We start from the raw sequence: 26,277 nt of genomic DNA on the forward strand, positions 1-26,277 counted from the left end.
CTTGTACACCCCGCGCTGATACCCTGTGGGCATCTCTGCCTGGGCCTCACGGGATACCTATTTACCCCTCCTGTTTACCCCTCCAGCACTGGGCATGTGAGACTTGGTGCCCTGCTCTATTCGACAACTGTTCCTCCTTTGGAGCGGGGGGCACAATTTCGGCATTATTCAGTGGCTGCACTCCTGCGCCTTGGCGCGCCCACGCAATAACACTGCGCACTAGCTGTATCCTTTGCCCAGCACTACGCCTGTACCACTGGCTCCCTCAGTACCCACTTCCACCCGGGCGCTGCCTCGACGGCATGGGTCGTAAGGACCCGAAGCAGAGCACTCTGCCGTTTGGTAAAGCTACTGAGGGGACTGCATCACACCCTCCTGTGACAGCGAGAAGGCGCCAGCCGAGGAGGTATTGGAGCCTCCTGAAGCCTCTCTGGCAGCACTTTTAACTGAGATGCGGGCTGGTTTCAGGGTACTGGATTCATGTTTTAGCACCCTAGATCAAACTATTGCGTTATTGGGCGCTAAGGTCCAGACACATGATCGCCGGCTTGACGTGGTAGAGGTACGTGTGTCTCATTTAGAAGACGGAATGGGCCAATCTCTGAAGAAATTAGAGCGGACTGTTAAAGGAGGTGGCCATTAAGAACGAGGATTTGGAGGCCCGTGGGCGACGCAATAACATTCGCATTATGTGAGTTTTGGAGACGACTACTACAGGCCGGCTTGATCTTTTTGTGGATACATTGCTCGCTGAACTATTTGGAAGTGAATCGTTCACCCCTGGCTTTGTGGTAGAGAGAGCGCACGGGTCACTTGGCCACAGACCGAACCCTGGCCTTCCTCCGAGACTAATCATTGCGAGACTATTGAACTTTAGAGACCATGATACTGCACGTTGTGATTGAATGGCAGGGATCCCGACTGTCCTTCTATCCCGATTTCACTCCAATGGTTCAATTTATTTATTTATCTATTTTATTTATTTAAAGAGTTTTATATAGCGCTGGCTAGACCCAGAGGTATCGGAGCGCTTTACATGAGAATCAACAATGTAACAGAAAAAGTTAAAGAATTACACAATAAATCCCAAAAAATAGGCAATACACTTCGGAGAGGAGAGAAAGGAGAGAGAAAAGTAGTGGAGGGGGCAGGAGAGGTGAGAAAGAGAGGATACGGGAAGAGACAGTACGAAGGGACGAAGAGAAGTCTGTCTAAAGACCGACTGGGTAGGTGAAGACCAGGGAGGGAATCCACGGCCCATCTCACGTATAACTAAACTAGGTAGCTCCATCGGGTATTAGACAGAAAAGTTCAGTCTCAATACAATGAGAGAGGGGAGAAGGAGATACCAAAATAAGGGGAGGATGCGGGAGGAGATGACAGGAGGGACGAAAGGAGGTGCAACAATGTGGTTTAACAGTATACCAGAAAAAGGTCTACGATTACTCGTTACATCAAACAATCAGCAATACATTAGGAGAGGAAAGAAAGGAGAGAGAAAAGAAGTGGGGGGTAGGTGAGGTGAGAACGTGAGAATAAGTGGAGACGAGAGGAAGTCTGTCTAAAGACCGACTGGGTAGGTGACGACCAAGGAGGGAATCCATGGTCCGTCTCCCCTTTGGCTAAACCAGGTAGCTCCATTGGGCATCAGACAAAGTAGTTTGGTCTCGTATGTCAAGGGAAGAGGTTCGCAGAAACCGGATGGGAGGGAGAAACGGCAGAAAGACGAAGGAAAGTCTGCCTAAAGACCGGCTGGGTAGGTGACGGTCGAGGGGAAGTCCCAAAGCCCATCTCCTCTATAGCTATCAGGTAGCTCCACCGGGCTTTGGTCAAATAGCTAGGTCTAAATGGGAAACAATTAAATAACATGGAGGGCAAAATAAATGAACTGTAGAGGAGTGGGAACAGGGAAAGTGAGAAAGGGAGGATAGGGGAAGAGACAAAAAAAGAGACAAAATGAAATCTGTCTAAAGGCCGACTGGGTAGGTGACGACCAAGGTGGGAATCCACGGTCCATCTCCCCTATAGCTAAACTAGGTAGCTCCATCGGGCATCAGCCAGAATAGTTCAGTCTCAAAACATTGAGAGAGGAGAGAAGTAGAGATATAAATAGAGGGAGGGAGCGGAAAGAGACGACGGGAGAGACGAAAGGATGTCTGGCTAAAGACCGACTGGGTAGGTGACGTCCAAGGAGGGAATCCCCGACCTTTCACCCCTATAGCTAAACCAGGTAGCTCAATCAGGCATCAGACAAAATAGCTAGCTCTCAGATGACGCGGGAAATTCACAAGTAAGGAGGGTGGGGACTAGGGCAAGGACAGGTGAGGGCAGAGGTTAATAGCAGGGAAGAGAAGAGGAGTAGAGCAAGGAGGGGTAGGGGGTAGGTAGTTCGGTAAAAGTTCCCATGGATCTGCTGCGAGGTACTCAAAAATCAGGTCCGTTTCTTCACAGGTGCCACCATGGAGTTTTCCGAGCGGTGCCGCTGAGTGGGGTCCGGGTCCTAATACGGTAGGACACTGGTGGGGCGTCTCATCACAGTCAGGAGATTGCCAGAGGATAAAATCGCCCCCCAAAAACAAACTGGCGGCTGGCGTCGCTATCACGTCCACTGCGGGCGCCATGTTCGAGTCAGGCACCGCTGAATTACAAATTCTCCCCAGGGTAAACGAAGTAGTGCTCTCTGGGCCGCAGACGGAAATTCCAGGGAGTAAAGGCCACACTGCGCAATTTGGGGCTTAAGTATGGAATGCTGTGTCCGGCCAGGTTAAAAGTGGATTTCGTAGGCAGATCTAGAATCTTTGACACCCGCAGAGGCCCAGGAATGTTGCCGCACACATAAGGATCAGACCACACAGAACGTTGAGGATGGCGCACATACTTCCCCCACCGCACAGCGGCTCAGACGCTAGTGCGGAACTCTTTTCAAGCTCATGGCATGGTTGACTGGTCTGGGAATGTTGGATTGCTTTCATTGTTTAGTCCGGGTATATGGAACTGTTTAATGCTTCTGCTTTTTAAATAAACGTCAGTTGGCTTGGCTGTTTGCGAGCGTCTCCCCCCCTACAATGCGTGAGGCCGTGATTATCCTGCTTCAAAAGCCAGGCAAGGATCACAGACAATGAGGCTCTTACCGGCCGCAGTCAGTTCAGTTCATTTGTCTTTATTTCGAAATAAAATTCATAAAAGACAACATACAATGCATAAAATATGATAAAAACAACAATCATAACCCGTAATATTTAAAAAGTTGTGAACATACAGCAGGGACTTCATACCATGTCATTTAAGTTAAATAAATGTTCAGTTTCTTAATACGAATCAACCACGCCCTTCCCAGAAACTTGGCCACGCAGACCACAAAAAACTCAGATCTAATATTACGAAACTTCCGCAGGGCTTCTAGGTGGCCCCCACAATCCAATTTGCTACATAAAGGTTTCAGCCATTTAGATCGTGGGGCTCGATAAGCTGGGCAGGCAAAAAACAAATGGCCAATACTTTCCACATGATCAGGACACCAGGGACATTTATTATTTACATTCCTCGCCCACTTTGAAGTAAAGGAATTAATAGGGAGTGTACCCACGCGAAACTGATGATACAATTTCCGATCCAAGGTTTTGCAAATCAAATCCCAATAAGGCTCGAGGGAAGGTGTCAATTTATGTGTTAAAAAATGCCCTGTTAGGTTAGTGTCCGAAGAATGAGTAACTGCAGTAGATTTAACCGAAGCCCAAAATTGGTCTTTAAAATCTTGTTTTGAAGGGAAGATGGAACACCCCGGATTTATCCACAGCTCGGGAAGGCCCATTGCATACAAAACATGTTTGACTTCCCTGAGCCAGGGGATTCTATGGGCACCCCACAATGATTTAACCTCCTCCAACTCACGAGCAAAGAGGCTAAGCTCTGGGGTCGTCCAAAGCCGTCGCCAAAGTGCCACCAAACGAAACTGTGCCATCTCATCTAAAGGTTTACAGCCTAGGTCTAACAGCAGTGGCTTGGTGGGTGTGGACTGGGGTAGCCCTACCAGATTCCGCAGGAACCTGTTCTGGGCTGTGGTCAGAACAGACAAATCCTTGTAGCCCCATATGTCTGCTCCATACAGGGTGGCTGCATTGATCTTAACTTCATATATTTTTAATGCTGGGGTAATACGTTTAGTCAAGGATTTCTTCTGTTCATGCAGTAAACAACCCGTAAAGCGGACAAATTTAAGATTTAGTGCTTCATTCTGGGGTTTCCAGCTGAGTTGGTAATCAAGGGTCACACCCAAATAAGTCATAGCCTTGACCTGTTCGATTGAAGCACCGTTCAGACTAGCAGAGCTTTTAATCGGGGTTTTATTACTAAAGACCATAAATTTGGTTTTATCTACGTTAATCTGTAGATCATTTATCCTACAGAACTCAGCAAACCTATTCAAGGCTGTCTGCAACCCGCTCCGGGTTTTAGAAAGGAGCAGGGTGTCGTCGGCAAACATTAACATCGGGTATTTTGACCCGCCCAGTGATGGTGCATCAGTCTGAGTATTAATAAAAAATTCGACAACCTGGTTAATGAAGAGGAGAAACAGGGTGGGGGCCAGCACGCATCCCTGGCGCACCCCACGTTGGACCGGGAAGCTGCTGGTCACCTGACCCTGCTTGCCCCACCGCACTCGGGCAAAGTTGTCCTCATGCATTCTCATGACTAATTCCAAGAGTTCGTCAGGAAGACCCATGAGTCTTAGTGCTTCCCATAGTTTCGCTCTTGGAACCAAGTCAAAGGCCGACTTGAGGTCCACAAATGCGGCATAGATAACCCCTCCACCCAAAAAAAACACCTTCCAATAAAGCATAGTGAGTCTGAACACCTGGTCTATAGTACTGGTGCCCAGTCTAAACACAGCTTGCATGGGGGAAAGTATATTATTCTGCTCTATCCATCCCTGAATTTTTACAAGAACCATTCTTGAATCTATTTTTTGGAGTGAATCGATCAGACTTATGGGGCGATAGTTGTTTGGCAATGATCGATCCCCTTTTTTAAATATTGGCAAGATCTCTGCCCCTTTCCAGGATTGCGGAATCCTGGCCCCTGCTGCAATGGCATTTGCCAACATAGTGATGTACGGGACCCATACATCAAGGTTCGATTTAAAAAGGTCTGCAGGGATAGCATCTAGTCCCGTTGCTTTTCCTGACTGAACAGAGCCAAGGGCATGCACCGTGTCTAAAGAGGAAAAAATGAGTGAAGCCCCGGAATTAATGAGCGGTAATCCCAGTACAGGCTTGGTTACTAAATCAGGCACGGCACTCAAATCTTTAAATTGGGCGGTGAAAAAGCCCACCCAGTCCGAGGCAGAGACATAGTTAACCGGTATTTGGGAATCCGGGTCCCTGCCCCACCTAACAGTCTCCCAGAACTTCACTTGGTTAGACGATTTACACGCCAAGAGTAGTTCCGACCAATATGAATCATCCCATTCCCTCTTGGCTGACCATAAAACCTGCTTATAGATTAGCCTAGCATTCTTGATATCATTGGAGATCCTCGATTTAACAGCTGCTATTAATTTGCTATGGGCTTCCCTACAGGTCTTGTTATACCATCTTTTACGGACTTTAACTACCTTATTGTTCGATGGCTTAGTGAGCAGGCTTTTGAGTTCCGTGAAACACTTCTCATGGAGGTTGGTAATTAAGGAGTCGACCCCACTAGAGGAGGATAGGTCTGTCATCTTACCCCTTGTTCCTAAAACCACCTCCTCTATTTCTTTAATGAGCTCAGGGTCAGCTATGACCCTAGGCCATTTAACCCGTCTTCTGTTGTTACACAAAATTATGTCAGACGTTGGGCATGTTGTTACCAAGGGTCCAGCACCCAATCCAGGGATCCTAAGACCCAAAGAGAGTGGATTGTGGTCACTCTCTGGCCTAGTCTCTACCTCCATTTCCATCACGGATGACCAGAATTCTACTTTGACCAGTATGTAGTCATTATGACTCACAATGGTCCCATTATCAAAGGTTGGTTTGCCGGATTTATCGGACAGAGTGCGGCCGTTCACTGCCCGTAGCCCCCACTCCAAACAAAATCCCAACCAGTGTAGGGCCGCCTCAGTTCCCCTAACACCCTTACTTATGGTTAGCGGGGGGATATTCCAAGCAGTGTCCTCGTCACTTCCCACATCTTCAGCCAGACTAAGAATGGATTCAAATGAACAGTTCAAATCTCCTGCCACTAGGATAAGACGATCACTGCTAAACTTCTTCAGGAGGCAATCTAGATCGTTCAAAACTGATTGCTTATGGCCGCCCTGGCTGCCTCGGGCATAGATGTTAATTAGTACAATGCCCTCATTATTACCCTTACTAAGGATGATACATAGAAGGTCAGCATTATCTACCATGATTTCCTTAGATTGGAATCCCAGGGAATCTCTGATCCATACCACTAGGCCTCCATAGGCCCTACCCTTTGGGCCCTGTATGGCGGGCTTATAATGGTTCAGGTAACCTGCTCTAAATAAGGGACCGGTTGTCCAGGTTTCCTGGAAAACGACAATATCATAAGTGTCGATAAAATCGACCCAATCATCGTTGTCCAAGCGACCCCTTAGCCCTGCTATGTTCCAGGAAGCCACCTTGAGTGACCCCACTGGGCTACTAGTAGGGATTTTTATTTATTTATTTATTATTACATTTCTTAAGCGCTCAGCTACCCGTAGGTTTCCCGGCGCTGATAAGCCTAAATCTTCCACCCTGGTCTCAGTGTGTCTAGTGACATGACTAGGGACTGGTTGTGAACCTTCAGAGGGAGCAAGACAGTCTACACGTGCTTCTAAGGGGGTAGGGGGAAGAATCACCTGGATGGGAGTAGGTTCGGTGTTGTGAACTGAAACGTCGACCCCCCCAAGTCAATCGACCTCATCCAAACAACCGAACATATTGGAAGTAGGAGCCCCTTCCCACCAGCCATTTTGACCTTGCCAACCATCCCTTCGTCCACTCCGCATGGTGTTTTTAACTGTTGACCAGTTCCCCCCTTGATTAACGTTCTGCCGTGGGGGGTAAAAGAAGGTGAGAGGTCTGACAACGATGGTTGAATTATCGCCTCTTACATCCCATGAACATAGATGTTGAGCCGTACAGGGATCTGCAAAGGAAACCACTATACAGTCACCAGCAATGAACTTAGGCGTGGGACCTACCCAAGGTACTCTACGTACCATTAATATGTTACTTCTTAGGTGGTTTGGAAGCGGTCTATTTACATTAAGCCAGTAAATAACCTTGTTTTTTAGTGACCAATGATTCTCTTGAGATTGTGGCTCCAAGGCAGGGACACAGCTAACACTATGACATATGGCCTAGCATCTGGTGGTAGATCTATGAATCCCCCACGAAAATTAGGACTAGGTTGCTGGGGATAAGTACGCGTGATCACAGGCTTATTAGGTTGTTGGACTATAGCCTGAGACCTCTGTTTAGATGGTACTGTGCCTTGCGGGGGGTGAGGGATTGGGGCTGTAGTTCGTGGGATAGTAACTGTAGGGGTACAGACCTTTGTGCGGGGTTTGGTTATGGGTTTAGGGTTTGGGGGGGGGGGGGGGGGCAGGGCCGGTGCATCTAGCACCGGGGCCTGTGAAGTGCGCTCATCACCCTTGGAGATGTTAGCTTCCATTTGTTTTAGGCTAAGACTAGCTAGAGTAACTATAGTCTTATCCATTTCTAATAGACTGTTTTCAATACGAGTAAGTCTAAGTTCCAAGGGAGTTAAAAGCTGTTTTAATGTAACCCAAACAATTTTGAGGAATTCTTCATCACCCCCCCTGATGCTTCCCTGACTCACTCAACCGTCCCTCAATAACTCTCTCAGCAGTGTTTACAAGGGTATCCCCCGTTGTTAGGTCTAACACAGCGCTGTCTAAACCAGTACCAATTTCCTCGCCCGGTATGCAAGTATTAGCCTCAGGAACATCAGTACCTACCCCGTTTAAGACCAGAGGTCGACGGTTATTAAAAAATTGAGACCTCGCGATTTTGGCCTTTTTACGTGCATAAGCTGATCTGGCAAGGCATTTCCTTTTGTGAATAACATCTTTTTTTTTACACTTACTGCTTGCTTTGACAACTCAAATTTATTGGGAATACCTATGCCTAAACCTGAGGTGTTTGACGACAAAATCTGAGTGGGCTTTGGGGATGTCGATAATGGAATAAGAAGATGCTCCGAGGGTGGTGTTGATGGTAAATGATGGATATCCGCCTGAGTTATCAATGGTCGAGGACCAGACAGGCGCTCCAGAGTTTTAGCTGAGGCAATATTACCTAAAGATGATTTTTTTGAGGAGGCTAAGTTCTGGGATAGTCTTCGTGCTGCTTCTTGCTCCAAAGACACTCTATGTTGCATTTTGCTGATTTCCATATAATAATAATAAAGGGATCTTATCGTGCGCAAACTTAGCCCAGTGGGCATCAAGGCGCCTAATTCCAAATCCAGCTCATAACAAAGAACTCTGCAACTCAACCTATATAGGCTCTGGAGAAGCACCATGTTTTTAGGGCCTTTTTAAACAGCACCAGAGAAGGTAGCGTCTTCATCTCCATCGGCAGGATGTTCCAAAGCTGTGGGGCAACGACGGAGAAGGCCCTGGCTCCCCATCTGGTGAGCTTAAAGCGAGGGATGACAAGTTGAAGTTGTCCCGAGGAGCGCAGACTCCTTGGAGGGTGATAGCGAGTAAGTAGGGGGCTGATAGCGTCTTTGGGTCCGTCCTCGAGAGCTCTATAGGTCAGACACAGAATTTTAAAATAAATTCTGTGCTGGATAGGCAGCCAGTGAAGGTCTCTCCTCGCAGCAGTAGCAGAGGAAGACCTGGGAAGATCCAGGACAAAGCGTGCAGCAGCATTCTGCACTACTTGCAGTCGATGTATGAGGCCCTTGTTGGTTTCCATGTAGAGAGAGTTGCAGTAGTCTAACCTGGAACCAACAAGGGCGACTGCAATCTGCTTGCGTGCTTGAGGGGACAGGTAGCTGCGAATTCTGTTGAGTGTCCTGATCACGCCCCAGCAGGTCGCGACAGTCCGGCTCACCTGTAGAGACATCGAGAGTGATGTATCGAACACCACACCCAGATTTTTGGCGGATTGTGAGGGAGTGGGGCAAGTTCCAAGGGAGGAAGGCCACCACTCACTCGACCAGATATCTTGGTCCTTCCCAAAAACCAGAACCTCAGTCTTGTCGCCATTTAGCTTCAGGGAGTTGGTAACCATCCAATCTGCGACATGTTGCATACAGGTCCTGAAGCAGGAGGCAGATGTTATGACAGAGGACCGGGTGAGTGAAATCATAATCTGGGTGTCGTCGGCGTATGATACCACCTCCATCCCCAGCGATCTCACAAGTCTAGCAAGGGGGGCCACGTAGATGTTGAATAGGGTCGGACTTAATGCCGACCCCTGCGGCACCCCACATTGCAAAGACTTTGCTGGGGAGAGGTGGTTGCCGAGCATCACTCTCTGTTCCCTATCTAGGAGAAAAGAGTTGAGGAGACTCAGGGCAGGACCGGAGACACCTGCCTCCCTAAGCCGAGATGTTAAAATGGCAGGAGACAAGGTGTCGAATGCGGCCGTGAGGTCCAATAGCACCAGAACAGTTGTTTGTCCAGCATCAACCTTGCGTCGGATGTTATCGACTACATAGGTGAGGGCAGATTCTGTGCTGTGATGTTTTCGGAATCCATGCTGGGTAATGTCCAGGTACTCTGAAGCTTCGAGGAAGGAAGATAGGTGGCGATTCAAGTGTGCTTCTAAGATTTTAGCAGGTGCAGGGAGCAAGGAAATGGGTCTAAAATTTTTCAATTGACCTGGGTCAAGTGAAGGCTTCTTGAGAAGCGGCTTCACAATGGCCTTCTTCCAGACTAATGGAAAAGTGCCTTGGGCAATTGCCTTATTCATCACCTCAAGTAGCGGGGGAAGGAGACTGTTCCTACACTCCTTTAGCTTTTTAAGAAGCAGTGGGTCAAGTGGGGAGGAGGATTTGGTCTTATCTAAAAGAAGATTCAACCCCTCCAGAGACAAAGGTGGAAAATCAGAAAGAGAGCTGGAAGGGGCTGTATCCAGTGATTCCAAAAGGGTTATACCTGGGAGATTAGTTTCAGTCAGGGAGAGACGTTGTACTTCTAGAGAAGTATGAATGTCAAAGATTTTCTTATGAAAAAAGTCTGCGATATCATCACACAGACGTTGGGAGCTAACTACGGGATCTGGAAGTTGGAGGGAGCATAGCGAGTCCGCAATTTTAAAAAGCTCCCTGGAAGAAGTGAGTGAACTAGTGAGATTGGAAAAGTATTCCTGCTTCTCCAATATCACTTTTTGCTTATACTCCCGTAGAGCAGACTTATGAGCCTCCCTATCCGCAGGATCCCAGGATTTCCTCCACCTCCTTTCACTGCTTCTGCAGCCCTGTCTTAATAGTCTAAGATGGTCCGAGAACCATGGAGCTGATGGTTTCCTCCGGGCTACATATCGCAGGGATGCAGGGGCAAGTTTTTCCACAGCATTTAAGATGGAGTCATGCAGAGTTTGTGCTGCCTCATCCGAGTCTTTTAGGGAGAAAACCTCAGAAGTAGGGACGAAAGGAGCAAAAGCGTCGTTGGTGAGATTTCTGAGATTTCTCCTAGGAGTAAAAGAGGTGGTCCCCTTCTTAGTGGGATTGGAAATGGAGAAGACTAGGTGAAGAGGAACCGCAAAATGATCAGTCCACACTAGCGGTAGAGGGGTGCCACAAGAAAGTCTTGGATCATTCGAGAATACCCCGTCAAGGATATGACCTGCTGAGTGAGTAGCACTAGTGACAAGCTGACTAAGATCACAGGCTCCAAGAGAGTCGACCAATGATTGAGTGTCCTTAGAGTGAAGCTAATCAAGATGGAAATTGAGATCACCTAGAATGGTGATAGAGGGTTTTCCAAAATAGGGTTCAAGGATTCTCAAAATGTCTGAGGCGAAATTAGCTCTAGAACCAGGCGGCCTATAGATCAATATACCCGTGAAAGAGACAGAGGGGGCACAAGTAATACAAAAATATAAGGCCTCAAAGCGATCTTGCGGCGAGGAGAGAGGGTTAACCGAACATAAGAAGGAGGATTTGAAAAGAATGGCAATACCTCCTCCTCTCCGTATAGGTCTGTCAAGCTTTTGAAGAGAGTATCCCTCAGGGATGGCTAGAAGAAGGTCATGACCGGAGGAGTCAGTGGCCCAGGTCTCAGTGATGAATACCCAGTCAGGCTGTCTTTCATCCACAAAATCATGGAAGGCCAGATTGTGTTTAATTAGCGAACGGGCATTTAATAAGAACCCAGTATTATGAGAAACAATAGGCAGTGGGGAGGAAGGGCAGCGACTAATCGAACAAGAGCCAAAGGGGTGAAATGATGTAGAGCAGACAGTACAGCAGTGAGAATGTAATAGCTCTAACGGGGTGAAACAGTGCATAGCCGAGCATGCGGGAGGTCTAAGAGCCAGAAGCATAGGTGGAGTATAACGCAGAGATGTCTTACCTAGGAGCAATGATGATGAGACCAGGTCCAGCCCGACCTGCAGCCCGTCCTCAGCGCGGACGGGCGCAGACGGGCTGAACTCTGGCGTAACTCCGGCGTCAGTCTGGCGTCTCCGCAGCGCGTAACCGCTGCGCGTGAGCTTGGCTCAATTTATGTACTGCTCGCCTCCTAAAGAGAGGACTAGAGCGTGCAAACTACCCCCCAAACCAAGATGGCCGCCAACGAGACGTGGGCTAAGGACCCGCCAAGGGCGGTGAAATTACCGATTAGAGTGAGGGTGAGAGGGGCAGAGGTGCGAGTGTGCGTGGCCGGCAGTTAAAAGCAAGGTAAACAATTTAAAATAAGTTTAAACAGAAAATGACAAAACGGGATTTTTAAAAGTCTCCAGTGTCTGCCTGCAGGTCGCGCTGAGAGTAAAGCGCTGCTGGTAGTGCGCTGGGCTGTTGAGGGCGAACTGAGGAGATTTGCCTCAATTTATGCACTGCTCGCCTCCTAAAGAGAGGACTAGAGCGTGCAAACTACCCCCCAAACCAAGATGGCCGCCAACGAGACGTGGGCTAAGGACCCGCCAAGGGCGGTGAAATTACCGATTAGAGTGAGGGTGAGAGGGGCAGAGGTGCGAGTGTGCGTGGCCGGCAGTTAAAAGCAAGGTAAACAATTTAAAATAAGTTTAAACAGAAAATGACAAAACGGGATTTTTAAAAGTCTCCAGTGTCTGCCTGCAGGTCGCGCTGAGAGTAAAGCGCTGCTGGTAGTGCGCTGGGCTGTTGAGGGCGAACTGAGGAGATTTGCCTCAATTTATGCACTGCTCGCCTCCTAAAGAGAGGACTAGAGCGTGCAAACTACCCCCCAAACCAAGATGGCCGCCAACGAGACGTGGGCTAAGGACCCGCCAAGGGCGGTGAAATTACCGATTAGAGTGAGGGTGAGAGGGGCAGAGGTGCGAGTGTGCGTGGCCGGCAGTTAAAAGCAAGGTAAACAATTTAAAATAAGTTTAAACAGAAAATGACAAAACGGGATTTTTAAAAGTCTCCAGTGTCTGCCTGCAGGTCGCGCTGAGAGTAAAGCGCTGCTGGTAGTGCGCTGGGCTGTTGAGGGCGAACTGAGGAGATTTGCCTCAATTTATGCACTGCTCGCATCCTAAAGAGAGGACTAGAGCGTGCAAACTACCCCCCAAACCAAGATGGCCGCCAACGAGACGTGGGCTAAGGACCCGCCAAGGGCGGTGAAATTACCGATTAGAGTGAGGGTGAGAGGGGCAGAGGTGCGAGTGTGCGTGGCCGGCAGTTAAAAGCAAGGTAAACAATTTAAAATAAGTTTAAACAGAAAATGACAAAACGGGATTTTTAAAAGTCTCCAGTGTCTGCCTGCAGGTCGCGCTGAGAGTAAAGCGCTGCTGGTAGTGCGCTGGGCTGTTGAGGGCGAACTGAGGAGATTTGCCTCAATTTATGCACTGCTCGCCTCCTAAAGAGAGGACTAGAGCGTGCAAACTACCCCCCAAACCAAGATGGCCGCCAACGAGACGTGGGCTAAGGACCCGCCAAGGGCGGTGAAATTACCGATTAGAGTGAGGGTGAGAGGGGCAGAGGTGCGAGTGTGCGTGGCCGGCAGTTAAAAGCAAGGTAAACAATTTAAAATAAGTTTAAACAGAAAATGACAAAACGGGATTTTTAAAAGTCTCCAGTGTCTGCCTGCAGGTCGCGCTGAGAGTAAAGCGCTGCTGGTAGTGCGCTGGGCTTATTGGTCTTGGTAAGGAAATCATCAAGAGTCCCGTTGGGCTTGTGCTCCCCCTTAGCAGTTTTGCTACGACTACCCCGTGTGCACATGATGTTTTAGAAGAAAGGACGAAATAACAGAATATAAATAGGGCAGGAGATAAACAGGGGGGGTGGCCCAGGCCAGGCCTCTCAGACCTCGAACGGCCTCAAACGGCCCGCTCTTAGCCCGGTCTTCGCCCGAGCTGCATCCCGCGCTGCGGGAGTTCGAACCTTGGATATAGGGGACGTTAAGGGCGGTGGGCGGGACAGCAGGAAGAGCGGACCGGAAGCTGTCAAACGGTCACGTAGGGACTCCTGGGCAATGGAGTCCCTGCAACGCTCGCAGCCCCGCTGAGAGCCTCTACCCAGTCCGAGTGTTCCTTCCTCCTTCAATCACCGGCGTGGTCCGGCGTACAGCCCCTCTCACCCTCAGGCGCTGCGGCACCCGCAGAGCGGGTGCGGCGAGGTTCAGGGTCCAGTGGCAGTGGCAGTAGCAGGCAAGTCCTTCACCGTGACAATTGCTCCTGGCGAGTCCAATCTTAAATAAACGTGGTCCCCGGCCGCAATCATTACTGAACTTAGACTACAAAACTTTGGCGAAGGTACTAGCCAACAAGCTTTCGCAGCTGATGGAGTACATCATCTCCCCGGTTCAGTCTGGCTTTGTCCCCAAACGCTCTACATCCTTGAACCTCCGGACGCTACTTACTGTGCTGCATAGGATTCAACCTGAAATAACTGCTGCAGCGGTGCTCCTCGACGCAGAAAAAGCGTTTGACTCATTAGAATGGCCCTTTTTGGTGGAAGTTATGCAACGTATGGGCTTGCCCTATGGCTTTATTGCTACGGTTTCCCTTCTTTATAGTGGCCCAACGGCAAGGCTCCGCCTGAACGGCACACTGTCCACTTCGTTTTGCCTATACCGTGGGACTAGACAGGGTTGCCCTCTGTCTCCCCTACTGTTTATCCTGGCGATGGACCCTCTGGTCAGGCACTTTCAAGAGCGACACCTGCAATAGAGGCTTACAGTTTGGGACGGACCCACTGTTTTTTTGTTCTTGCATGAAGAAAAAAACTGCAATAAAACTGCAATATGATAACATAAAATGACATTTGTGAGGGTTCTGAAAAACATTTCAATCGAAACATAAATACGAATCATGATAACAAAAAAGCAATGTGATACATAAGCACCGACAACGACCAATGTAATACACATAATGAAAAAATCAATCACGTGACATAACTCGAAACAATATACACTGTTGAGAACAAGAACAAAAACAAAAAGCCAAATAAATGCAATATAATCATCTCCCCGCTGCTCCTCTCCGGAGCCTGTAGGGAACTATCCCACTCCGGTAGGGGTAATGCCGGATTGTAACTGAGAATCATGTGCTAATTGGCGCCAGGAGAGGTAATCCCTATATGGGCCCCAAATATCGATTGGCCTGGAAGAATTGGGGAGTAAAGTGCTAAATTCCTCGCAATTCACATTACAGAACGCTAGGCTGTTCAACCAGGAGCGGAGGGTAGGAGCGCGTCTACTGCCCCACAGCAATGCATTCTCCCGTTTGGCCAAAAGGAAGCCAAGCGAAGCTAATCTACGAACCTTCTTTGAAAAGTTCACCACATAACCCAATAGTGCATTCTCAGGAAAGGAAGGAGTAGCATGGACAATATATCACCCAAGGTGGAGTGGATTTCCAGCCAATACTGGTGTATTTTAGGGCAAGTCCAGGTTAAGTGTGCGAAATCAGCAAAGGGGGCCAGACATTTCCGACAGTGGTGTGGCCTGGAGTTGTCAATTCTGTGTGCGTGGGCCGTAGTGAAATACATCCGGCGAGGGAATTTAAACTGAAGCAACTTATGACGACTGTTCAAAGAAACGTCCGTTGTGGTCCTACAGCATTATGCCCACTGATCATCTGAGATAGGTGCACCCAAGCCCTCCTCCCAAGCAGCCCTGAGCTTAGAGTCATCTATTGGTTTGAGTGTCCCACACTGTTTATACAATTTGGAAATCAGGTGTGCACTATTTGGGTTCTGAATCACAAGGTGAGGGGAGGGGTCTCAACCGGGGCCAAAGGGAAGGAGGGAAATCCAGCCCTCAAAGCAGAGCGTATCCGGGTGAGAATGAATGTGTCCATAAAGGAGCGATCACTAAATCGAGCCTCCTCCGACAAGGAGAATGCATGCCCGTCCGGGAACAAGTCTCCGAGGGTACATATGTTGAATTTCGCCAAAGTGCGCTCTACCAAAGTTTCCCCGATAATAGGAAAAAGAGAGAAATTGGGCAAGGGTAAGGCTGGGGAATATAAAAGATCTAATCCCAAAAGTCTACGCAATCTGATCCAAGCCCATCAGGTGGTGGAAACTGTTGGATGTCTCTGGGGTCCTGAGGGAAGCCGGTGGGAAGAATCGTAAGAAGCCGTCTCGGGAAAACCATATCTGCCTCTGGCCTCAAATACGGGATGCGTGCGTCCGGATGGAACCAGGCGTATGCGTAGCAGCACGGCGCGACTAAATAATACAAATAAAAATCTGGTACACCCAACCCTCCTCTGTCCGGTGGCAAAGTTAAGATTTTCCAACTGACCCGGGGTGTCTTGTCTCCCCAGATCAAGCGAATCAAAATAGAGCGGAGTTGCGTGAAAAAGACCTTGGTTAATGGAACAGGAATATTATTAAAATAATACAAAAAACGGGGCAAAACTATCATTTTAATGATTGCTATTCTAACCGCCATGGACAGGGGCAAGCGGAGCCACCGGGTGACCTGCGATTCCAATGCGTCAATTGCGGAGCCATAGTTGAGACGGATCACCAATGCGGTGTCAAGATGAATGTGGATATCAAGATACTTAATAGAATCATCGCACCATTCCAGCGGAAACTCGCATGACCAAGGCCCGGTGCTGGCTGTAAGCGGTAAAATGACAGATTTGTGCCAATTGATATGTAGCCCGGAAAAATTGCCGAATCGTATGATTTCCCGAAACAACGGTGACAGATTATCGTGAGGCAGTCGGACATACAGCACCATGTCGTCCATTGCGAAATTGCAAATCGCGCTGAAGATGGTTCTCCTGAAATTGTCAAGCTAAGGGATCCGTGGCTGAAATAAAAAGGAGAGGGTATAGGGGGCAACCCTGCCTGGTGCCGTGCGACAGAGGGAAAGGGTCAGACAAAGTGCAGTTAAGACGCAACCGGGCAGTGGGTTTAGTGTATAAAAGAGTAACAGTGGCCACGAAACATTCCGGCATACCCATCCGACGCATGACTGGAAGGGAATAGGGCCACTCAAGGGAGTCGAAGGCTTTCTCCGCATCCAGTAAAATTGCGGCGGCGGGCGTGGAGGGGTCAATACGGTGCAGCACGGTGATTAAGAGAGGTGGACCTGTGTGGAATAAAGCCCGACTGCACTGGGAGATGACAAATTCCATCAATAGGGATAATGTAATGGCGATGACTTTGGCTAAGATCTTGTAGTCCAAATTTAACAAGGACAGTGGCCTGTACGAGCCGCACTGCATAGGATTTTTCCCGGGTTTGGGCAATAAAATTATCACCGCTTCTCGAAACGTCGGTAGGAGGATACCCACCTCGAGGGCCTCGGCATAGACCTCTACCAAGCGCGGCACCAATAGGTCTTTGTAAGCTTTATAGAAGTCAGCCGAAAAGCTGTCAAGCCCAGGGGCAGAGGACGCGCGCAGGGCATCGATCGCCTCCACGATACTGTCTGAGGTGATGGGGGTCAGAAGAAACTCCTGCATGTATCGCTCCAGATAGACCAGAGCCACCTCGGATAAATAATCTTCCTGACTGCCGGGATCCCCGGAGAGGTGTGAGGAATAAAGGTTCTTATAATAAGTGAGAAATCACTCTCTGACCGCGGGGGTGGACTGGATGGGGGAGCCGTCCAGCCCCGTCATAGAGATGATATACGTGGGGCCCCTGGGGGGGGCAGCGTGTTGGCCAATAAGCGGCCCGGGCGTTCACCCTCCCCATACCGCCGCGCCACAGAGTGTTTATTAAGGAACGATAGTTCCCTATCAGCCGCGTCCCGAAACTCGACACACAATTCCAAACGGCGGGCAGCAAGAGAATCGGAGGGAGAGGTAAGCAATTCGCGATCTGCTGCAGCAATTTTCTTCTCAATCTGATCCAAAGTAGAACGCAGATCGCGGAGGACTCTGGCATGTTTTGAAATACAGACTCCCCTTATATAAGCTTTAAAGCCCTCCCACAAGACCGCCCACGTGTCGACAGAGCCAGTGTTCAGGTCAAAATAATCTTCTGTAGCCTGTCTGACTTACTCTCTGAAAACGGGGTCCATCAAGGCCCGCCGGGGAAGCGCCGCTGCGTTCATAACCACCCTCATGGGGAATAAATAACTGAAGGAGAACCGGGGAGTGATCGGAAAGAGTGCGTGGTAGATTCTGGACCAATCCCAACCAGCTAGCAACCCCGGGGGAGACCAGCCAATAATCAATTCTGGTCCAGTTGTTGTGGAAACCAGAGTAATGGGTGAAGGCAGGATGGTGTGCGTGTAGATGGGACTGCCGAGGAGTACTGTGCGCAAATCTCTCGAAGGGCTAGACGGGCATGGGACTTGGAGTCAGTAGTGAAAGCAGCACTGTCCCTAGAATGGTCCAAAAGGAGGTTAAAGTCCCCACCCAGGATCAAGAGCCCAGTGTCCACAGCGAGGAGGCGAGTCAACAGGGAATGAAAAAAGGAAGGAGAATCAGTGTTCGGACCATATACGCACACAAGAGAAACCCTATGTCCCATCAGCAGACCAGTGACTATCAAGAACCGGCCTTCGGGGTCCCGTTGTGTGGAGCCATGTGCAAACTGAATTGTTTTGTGTACAAAAATGGCAACGCCGCTTGAATATGAGCTGCAGGTAGAGAAGAACCTGTGTGCGCCCCATCCGGAAGCTATTGAGTTAGCACCCGTGTCTGCCAAGTGGGTCTCCTGCATAAAGAGGATATCTGTCTTATTTCGTGCTACATAATTCAAAACCTGCCAACGTTTCCTATTATTATTCAGGCCATGCACATTCCACGTTAATAACGAAAGCCTGGAAGGACCGGGCACATTTCCTAACTCTACCATATATACTGTAACAAAAAAGGGACGTCAGTGTAAAACAGCATCACATCACATAAAGCAAACCTCATCTTCTGCAAACTGAAATATCCATCATTAAACAAAAAAAAAAACCTCCACCCAACCTCACTACCAACGAAATGGAAAACCCTAACATCAGATCCCAAAAAAACAAACCATGGAGGTATTCACCATGGGGCATGGCGACGCCACGCCAGTCGGGCAGACCAGCAATCAAACAGCAGAATAAGCGGAAAACAGGAAAACATGTGAAACACCACAAGGGCCAATTAACAAAACAAAACTGCACTCAGCCATTCCCTGTTGGGGAGAAAAGGTCCACGCTGGATTGTAATGCCTGCAGTGGAGGAGAACTGGATCTAGAGCCACTCGACACCCACTTTTATTGTTCTTGAAGTCTCAAAAGAACTCCTGTGCAGCATTCGGTGTGTCGAAGATCCTAGGCCTGCCATCAATGTCCACCTTGAGACGAGCTGGATAAAGCATGCCGTAGCGGAGCCCCAGATTTCTAAGCATGGCCTTGACACTTTGATGCTTGCACCTGGCCTCCTGCACCATGACCGTGAAGTCCGGAAAGAAAGAGAGACTGCATCCCTGCCACTGGATCTCACCCCTGTCGTGGGCCGCTCGAAGGGCAATGTCCTGATCACGGAAGTTCATAAGTCTGGCGACAATTGGTCTGGGAGGCAAACCAGGTCTGGGGCGAGGGCCTGAGGATCGATGTGCACGCTCTACAACAAAGCCCTGGGTGAAGGATTTCCTGCCAAACAGATCAGAAAGAAGCTGCTCCACGAATGAGTCCAGTCAACCAGTGGCTGTCGTCTCCGGTACGCCGAGAATGCGTATGTTATTGCGGCGCCCCCGAGCCTCCAAATCTTCGTTTTTATAGCCACTTCCTTAAGGATCTTCTCGACCCTCTCCAGCTGCTTCAGAGAGGAGGAAGCCCCATCTTCAATAACGGAAACCCTAGATTCAACCACATCCAGCCTACGATCGTGGCCCTGGACTTTTGCGTTCATGTTAGCAAGTTTCTTATCAAGGTCATCGAACCGGGCATCCAGAGCCTTGAAGCCCGCTCTCATTTCGGCAAGCAAGGCAGCGGCCAGGGGGGCAGTGTCGGTCGCGTCCTGAGGGGGTGCAGTCTCTGTGGCCGGGTCCGCCGCGGGATCCGACGTGGCACCCGGCGTCTTTTCAAATTGAAGCTTGGGCTGCATAGGGTCCTTCTTGACCATCGTGGCAAGCAAGTTGAAGCAGAATTGCGAGGAAGATGACTAATTCTTAGACCCTCCAGTAGGACACGCGAGGCTGAACAAGAAAGTGCAGCCAGGCAAGAGGGCAGGTGCAGGAGCGAAAAACTGATCTCAGGGGATGAGCTGCTTGACCTATCAGCGGCATTTGATACTATCTCCCATTGAGTCCTACTAGAGAGACTCTAGGAGATAGATGTTGGAGGGCTGGCCCTGAAATGGCTCACTAGCTTTCTGACTGATAGGACACAGACTGTCACTATGGGCACCTTTAAATCTGCCACAACAAGAGTCAGCAAGGGGGTCCCTCAGGGCTCCTGCCTCAGCCCCACCCTTTTTAACATTTATGTTTCCCCCCTGGCCAGACTGATGAGATCTTTATGATTCACCCCCATTTCAAATGCAGACGACACACAGCTCCTCCTGACATTTGACAAAAACAATCCTGACACCGAACTTAGGTTTTCCGAAGGCATGAAATCCATTGCCACCTGGATGCAGGCCAATTTCTTACAACTTAATGCTGGCAAATCGGAAATCATGTTGTTTGGAGGCGCTGAAACCCGTTGGACCCCCACCTGGTGGCCGGACGAACTAGGCACTGCCCCCACCTCCAAAGAAACGGTCAAAAATCTTGGTGTCAGAATTGACCGCAAATTACCTTTGAGACACATGCTAACACCACGGCGGGCTCTTGCTTCTACATCCTTGGTCTTCTGCGCAGGATCTTCCCCCTTCTTCCCACATCCACCAAGAAAACGCTGATGCAGGCCTTAGTCGTTAGCAGACTAGACTACTGTAATATCCTCCTGTTTTCAGCCAATGGAGCCTCCATAAAGAGGCTACAGGTAGTCCAGAACACTGCTGCCTGCCTCACTGTAGACGCTCCAGCCAGAACACCCTCAGCACCTCTCCTGAATCAACTCCACTGGCTCCCCATACTTAAGAGAGTAAAGTTCAAAATAGGTTGTATGATTCATAAAGCCCTCAGGGGGCAAGGGCCTATATATCCGACTAGTAAACTGACACCTTACTCCCCCACGCGCACACTCAGATCCAGCACGGAGCTTCTGATCACCACCCCAAGGATCAAAAAGGCGCGCAGTGGAGGCAAAGCATTCTCTTACCTGGCCCCAGTGTTTTGGAATAGTCTGCCGCTCCACCTTACGGGCCTGTTCTAATCTGGCCCAATTCAGACATATGCTAAAAACATACCTCTTCTAACTATCTGGTCTTGTTATTCTGTCTAGTCTCAGCGCCGAGATACCCTCATGGGTGATTCAGTGCTATACAAATTAATAAACATAAACATAATAAACATGAGCAGGGCCGCCCGCGTGGGCAATGATGCAGGCATAATGAAAGTCACGGTGAAATCCAGGCCCCCAGTAAACCAGGAGAAGAAGGAGCGCCACCAGGAAGGAGCAGCAGGAAGACGGGACCAGTATAGCGCCAAAGGGAAGCGTCGCCGCGGTGTAGATATGGCAGGACTGCCAGGAGAGGATCATGCGGCAATCAGTAGTGGCAGGAAACGATCAGCAGGTCCCCGGTTGCAGGATGGCCAAAGAGCGCAGCAACCAGTCAGGCAGGACAAGAAGCAAATGTGGGCCCATCAAGCAGGGACGGCTGCGTATCAAGGAGCCCAGGTAGCCACCAACACAGCCGGGTGATCAGGGCCACAGGTGTATCCCAGAGGGGCCCCAAACCGGAAGGAAGGGGGGGGGGGCAGAGAAGGCCCTCAGCCCAGCTGGCTACGGAGCACCCCCCAGGCGCTGGGGGGTGGGGGGGAACCCAACCGCCTACAACCACAAGTCCACCACCAATCCCCGACCCCCACCCTAACCCCGGATCACCTCCCCCGCAGCCGGCACTCAAGACCGGCCCACTCTCCTACTCGAGGCCTCGGCTTTTGCAGCGCTGTAGGCCCGAAGGCCAAGAGGTCTGCACTAGCAGCGGGGGCCGGGCAGGAGAGAGGCGATCGAGGAGCAGGCCGCGAGAGTAGGCCCCAGGGCAGGCGGGAGCGGGGAAAGCGATCGGGCAGGGGGCAGCAAGGTGCGCAGACTCACCCAATCTCTGGCAGCACCACTGTGGAGTATGGCAGACCCAAGCCGGGGCCCGGTGTCATCGGGCGTTGGCGGCGTCCCACGAAGTGCCCCAGCAGTTATGACGGCATCGAGCACCGTCGCAGAGCCCCGCAGTCACAGGGGGACGGTGCAGGCATGTGGAGAGGCTCCCTCACCACAGGATTGGACCTGCAGACATCGCCTGACCGGTGGAGCTCTAATCGGATGTGGCCATCTTTGTCGCCTCCGTAGCCACGCCCCCAGACGGGCCCACTGTTGGCCTCCCTGTATGCAGACAATACCATTTTATATGTTCGGGAACCCCACTTAAATCTTGCCCCGCTGATACGAGAAATAATCAGTTTTGGCAGGTTTTCGGGACATGGCATTAACTGGCACAAATCGGTCATATTCCCTCTAACGACGAGTACTGTTCAGTGGGAGTGCGAATTCCCACTTGAGTGATGCAGTGACTCTGTGAAATATTTGAGGGTCCATATCCACTTGGACACCAACCAGATGGTCCGCTTAAATCATGGACAAACTTTTCAAAAGCTAGAAACCCCAGTGGAAAGCTGGCTGAAGTTGCCTTTGTCCATAGGAGGCAGAGTAGCGATTTTGAAAATGGTGGTTCTCCCCAAGTTTTTATATCTGTTTATTAACATCCCTGATCCCTTGACGGATGGATTTTTTTAGCACACTTAGGTCCCTCATGATTCGACTAGTCTAGGGTGGGAGGCGGCCGCGCGTGCCGTTGTCCATTTTAACTCTCCCATACGATAGTGGAGGCTTTAATGTCCCTGACTTTCAATTGTACTAGTTGGTGGCACAGTGTCGCTATGCGCACGCTTGGTTTCGTCCCGACGCCCGCCCGCATTCCCTTTCTGAGACCGGAGGCTGACCTAGTGCTCCCGTACAAATTGCGAGAGGTATTGCCGAGCGGCTTTCCACGAGATAGGCATGACATCCAGACGGTATCCACAACTGCTTTGGCGTGGGACAAACTTAGAAAGAGTACTGGGGGGATGCTCTATTGGAACCCCCTCTAATTTGGGAGGAATAAGGTATACAATTCTGCACGAATGAAGAATAAAGAATATATATAAGAACATGAATTGAAAACACTTGGATTATTCTAACTTTTTGACCTCTGTGTTGAAACCTCAAGAGATTGCCGAGCCCTGAGGAAGTTCTGAATGGAACAAAATACGTTGGCTGAGGCTTTTTAAAGATTGAAAAAATAAAGGACTTCATTTTGGCAAAATTGAAAGCTTTCTGAACTTTTATTTTTGGTGGGCCATCCTTGTTTTCAAAAGTTTGTATCTGTTTCAACAGTGGAGCCCATGTGTGGCAAGCTCCAGATGTATTGTGCACAAACCAAGTATTGACAAGCTTACTTTGAAACTGAAGTGCCTAACCCTGGTCAGCCACACAGTTTGTTTCTAACAATTACTCCTTCTCTAGTGGTCAGTTCGACCAATTTGGGATCTGTTTTTAGCAATACGTTTTTCTTTCTATCATTGGCGCGTGCAGTATTTGCGTTCCCCAGGTGACAGAAATGGTTCTTTGAGCCCATTGGCTCAAATCTTTGGGGTTGATGAGGGTGTCTTCAAGATAAACCACTTTAGTCATCTCAAACATTTTTATGAGCGCGCCAGGAATATCTAGTAGACTGCCTTGGCAGGACTTGAAGCCTTTAATGATACCTTTCATAGGGTCCTTTCCTCCCCTGGCGATAAATGCCACCACCTTTGCGTCTAGCTCTTGGGTTGACACAACTTTATCCTGGACGGAGGGGCGTGGGCATTCAGATTTAATATCGGACCTGACCTCTTTTGGGATTCCAAAGCCAAAAAGAGAGCTGCGAAGGAGCCCACGCCAGAGACAAGGGGTGTTTGATGTTTTCAAACATACTCTTTCCGAATGGGTCAACAATGCTCATTTTTTACCCGGAGGCCATTGATGCATCGTCAGTTGTACCCGTAGTCAGAGGAGTTGGGTAGGTTAATTTCATCCTCCAATGTTTCATCGCTATCAATGGGAATAGGTATTTCTGGGCCTTTTTCTTGCCCATTGCAGTGCCCGAGGCACCATCCTAGTCACCGTCCAAAGCGTGAAGTCATTTGTTTTTTTTCAATACCCTTGGGCAGGTTTTCCCCTGCAGCCTGTTTCCTCTGGGCCTTAACCACCCTATCTGCCCCTTCAAGGTGTTGTGGTAAAGCAAATGGCCAACCCTTAGCAAATGGCCAACCCTTCTTGGAGAGAACCTCCAATTTTTTATTAATTCTGTCATGCTGTAACCCCAGTACCTTATCCAACTCCTTATTTATAGGTCCTTCCAGTCTATCTTCCATAGTCATCTCTGAAGGTTCAAGGGACATGGCAGAAGGTTAATATTATTTAAGATTACTGAGCTCAGTGCAAGGAAATAGCTGCCCTGGCAGTTCATTGGAATGAAACTGCCAGAATTCAAGCTGTTTGCCCAATCAGTTAAAATGGCCACTGTAGTGTCTTTACTAGGGTGTCTCAATCTCATAAAAGGGCCCCGGCATGTACAGAGCGTGCCTGTTCAGCTCTAATTATGGGGTCATTTCTCTTTTTTTATTTATTAAATTGTACAATGGTTGTGCATCACACCGTTGCCTTTATTTACATGGGCCGTCAGTCGCTGAGCGGAGAGGAGGACTTCCAGCGTCTTTGTTATGCAAACGGACACCCTTCCGAGGCCACCCTCATGAGATGACTCCACCGGACTGCTGCTGATGGGCGAGTCACCTCGCACAGCTCGACAGTCCCAGCAGGAGGTGTCCTTTGCGAGCTGGTCTTTGTGTAGAGTCGGCTCACAGGTTTGTTTTTTTCCAAGAAGCTCCTACTGCTATGGCAGTGGCGCAGGTTCAAGCTTTTCAAAGAAAGCTGGTTTGCAGCAACAAATGGAGTGGGGCAGATCTTTGAAAGAAAAGACCTGTCCACGGCGAGGGCATATTTCTTGGCCTTAAGGAGCTGAGGGACGGCGCCAAAAAGCTGTGTCTTTTATGGAGGTAGTAGGACCTCCGTTCCGATACTTCAAGCTAGGAGAAGTTGCATATAAAAGTAACCACCATCCTTCCCAGGGTTAGGAAAAGACATTGGGAAGTTACACATTAACCTGGTGAAGGTGTTAGTACAAGAGTAGGAGGGGATATTCTTATTTTATTTAGGAGCAGGTGGGATATCTCAAGGTAAAATACCACATAGTAAGTATTATTAGAACATTGGAATGTGGAGCACTCCATTGAATACAATAGAGTGTTCCGCGCTAGTACAGGCCGGTAAAAGCCTGCAAAGCAACATTCCTATTTTTTTTTTTACAAAGGCCTTTAAAGAGGCCTTAGTTTTATTTGTTACAACATACTGCCCTCTAGTGGCAGAATGTTCTAATAGCCTTACAGCCCTCTGTAGCTGGGCTATACTATAGCCCGCCGTAGCGGGCTATACCGGCTATTAAAGGCCCGCTGAATCGTTAAAGGCCCGAGCCGAAGGCGAGGGACTTTAACCAGACAGCTGGACTTTAATTGCTGGTATAGCCCTGCTACGAAAGGCTATAAGGCTATTAGAACATTCTGCCACTAGAGGGCAGAATGTTCTAACAAATTAAACAAAGGGTTCTCGAAGCTCGAGGGGATATAAATCCCCTCGAGCTTCGAGAAGCCTTTGTAGAACATTGGAATGTTGCTCTGCGGGCCTTTACCGGCCCGTAGAAGCAGGGAGCACTCCATTGTCTGCAATGGAGCTCCCAACATTCTAATGTTCTAATAGCCATTAAAGTCCTGCTCCCTTTTTGGAGCGGGCCTTTAGTGGTCGGTATAGACTGCTACGGCGGGTTAGAAGGCTATAGTATTATGAAAGTTGTACTTGTGAGCAACAGCAACAAAGAAGGGAGAAACTTTACATCCTATTGGAATGTTGTTGAAGTTCTATATTCTTCAATTGTTGCGCCTTTGAGCTGGCAATAAAGGAGATTTGCATAATGTTAGCCTCCATGCCATGCCATAAAAAGCCTAGATCTCCCAAAATTTGACAGGATTGATTTGCCCAGTCTCAGGTTGCCGTTGATAAATGTGACTGCAGTACTGTGTGAAAAAACTGTCACAATGTGAAACTTGTGTCTATTTACAAAGTTGTAGCCATCAGCACTCGCGGCAGATGAGAGGGTGTGTAAAGTCCGATATTTTTCACTAAATACTGCTTAGAAAATGATATCTTAGATAATCAACAAATCGAGAGGAATGCTTTTGAGACTGATGTCTCTACTAGTGCAGAATGCATATAAATCAACACAATAGATGACTAAACCAGTAACTAATTTGAAACACTTTATTTCCCAAGTAGTCCAATTAAAGTAATCCTAAAAAAAATTACGTTTCATAAATTAAGATAGTATGTCTTCTATGTTAATAACACTTAACCCAATATAAATACTGGTAGAAATGTACTTAACTCTGTGAGGAACAGCAAATAAAAGGGGAAAGGGAGTGCATGCACAGGACTCG

The 26,277-nt window shown here is 49.0% G+C and overlaps 1 protein-coding gene across 2 annotated transcripts in view; it reads left to right on the forward strand.

The window, feature by feature from the left end:
- The window catches only part of FANCM (FA complementation group M), an 861,212-nt gene that overhangs the window by 462,982 nt on the left and 371,953 nt on the right, over window positions 1–26,277 (forward strand). The gene's annotated exons all lie outside the window — the stretch shown is intronic.

The sequence above is a fragment of the Lissotriton vulgaris genome, chromosome 9 (assembly GCF_964263255.1).
Source record: "Lissotriton vulgaris chromosome 9, aLisVul1.2, whole genome shotgun sequence".
In the NCBI taxonomy this organism is placed as follows: Eukaryota; Metazoa; Chordata; class Amphibia; order Caudata; family Salamandridae; genus Lissotriton; species Lissotriton vulgaris.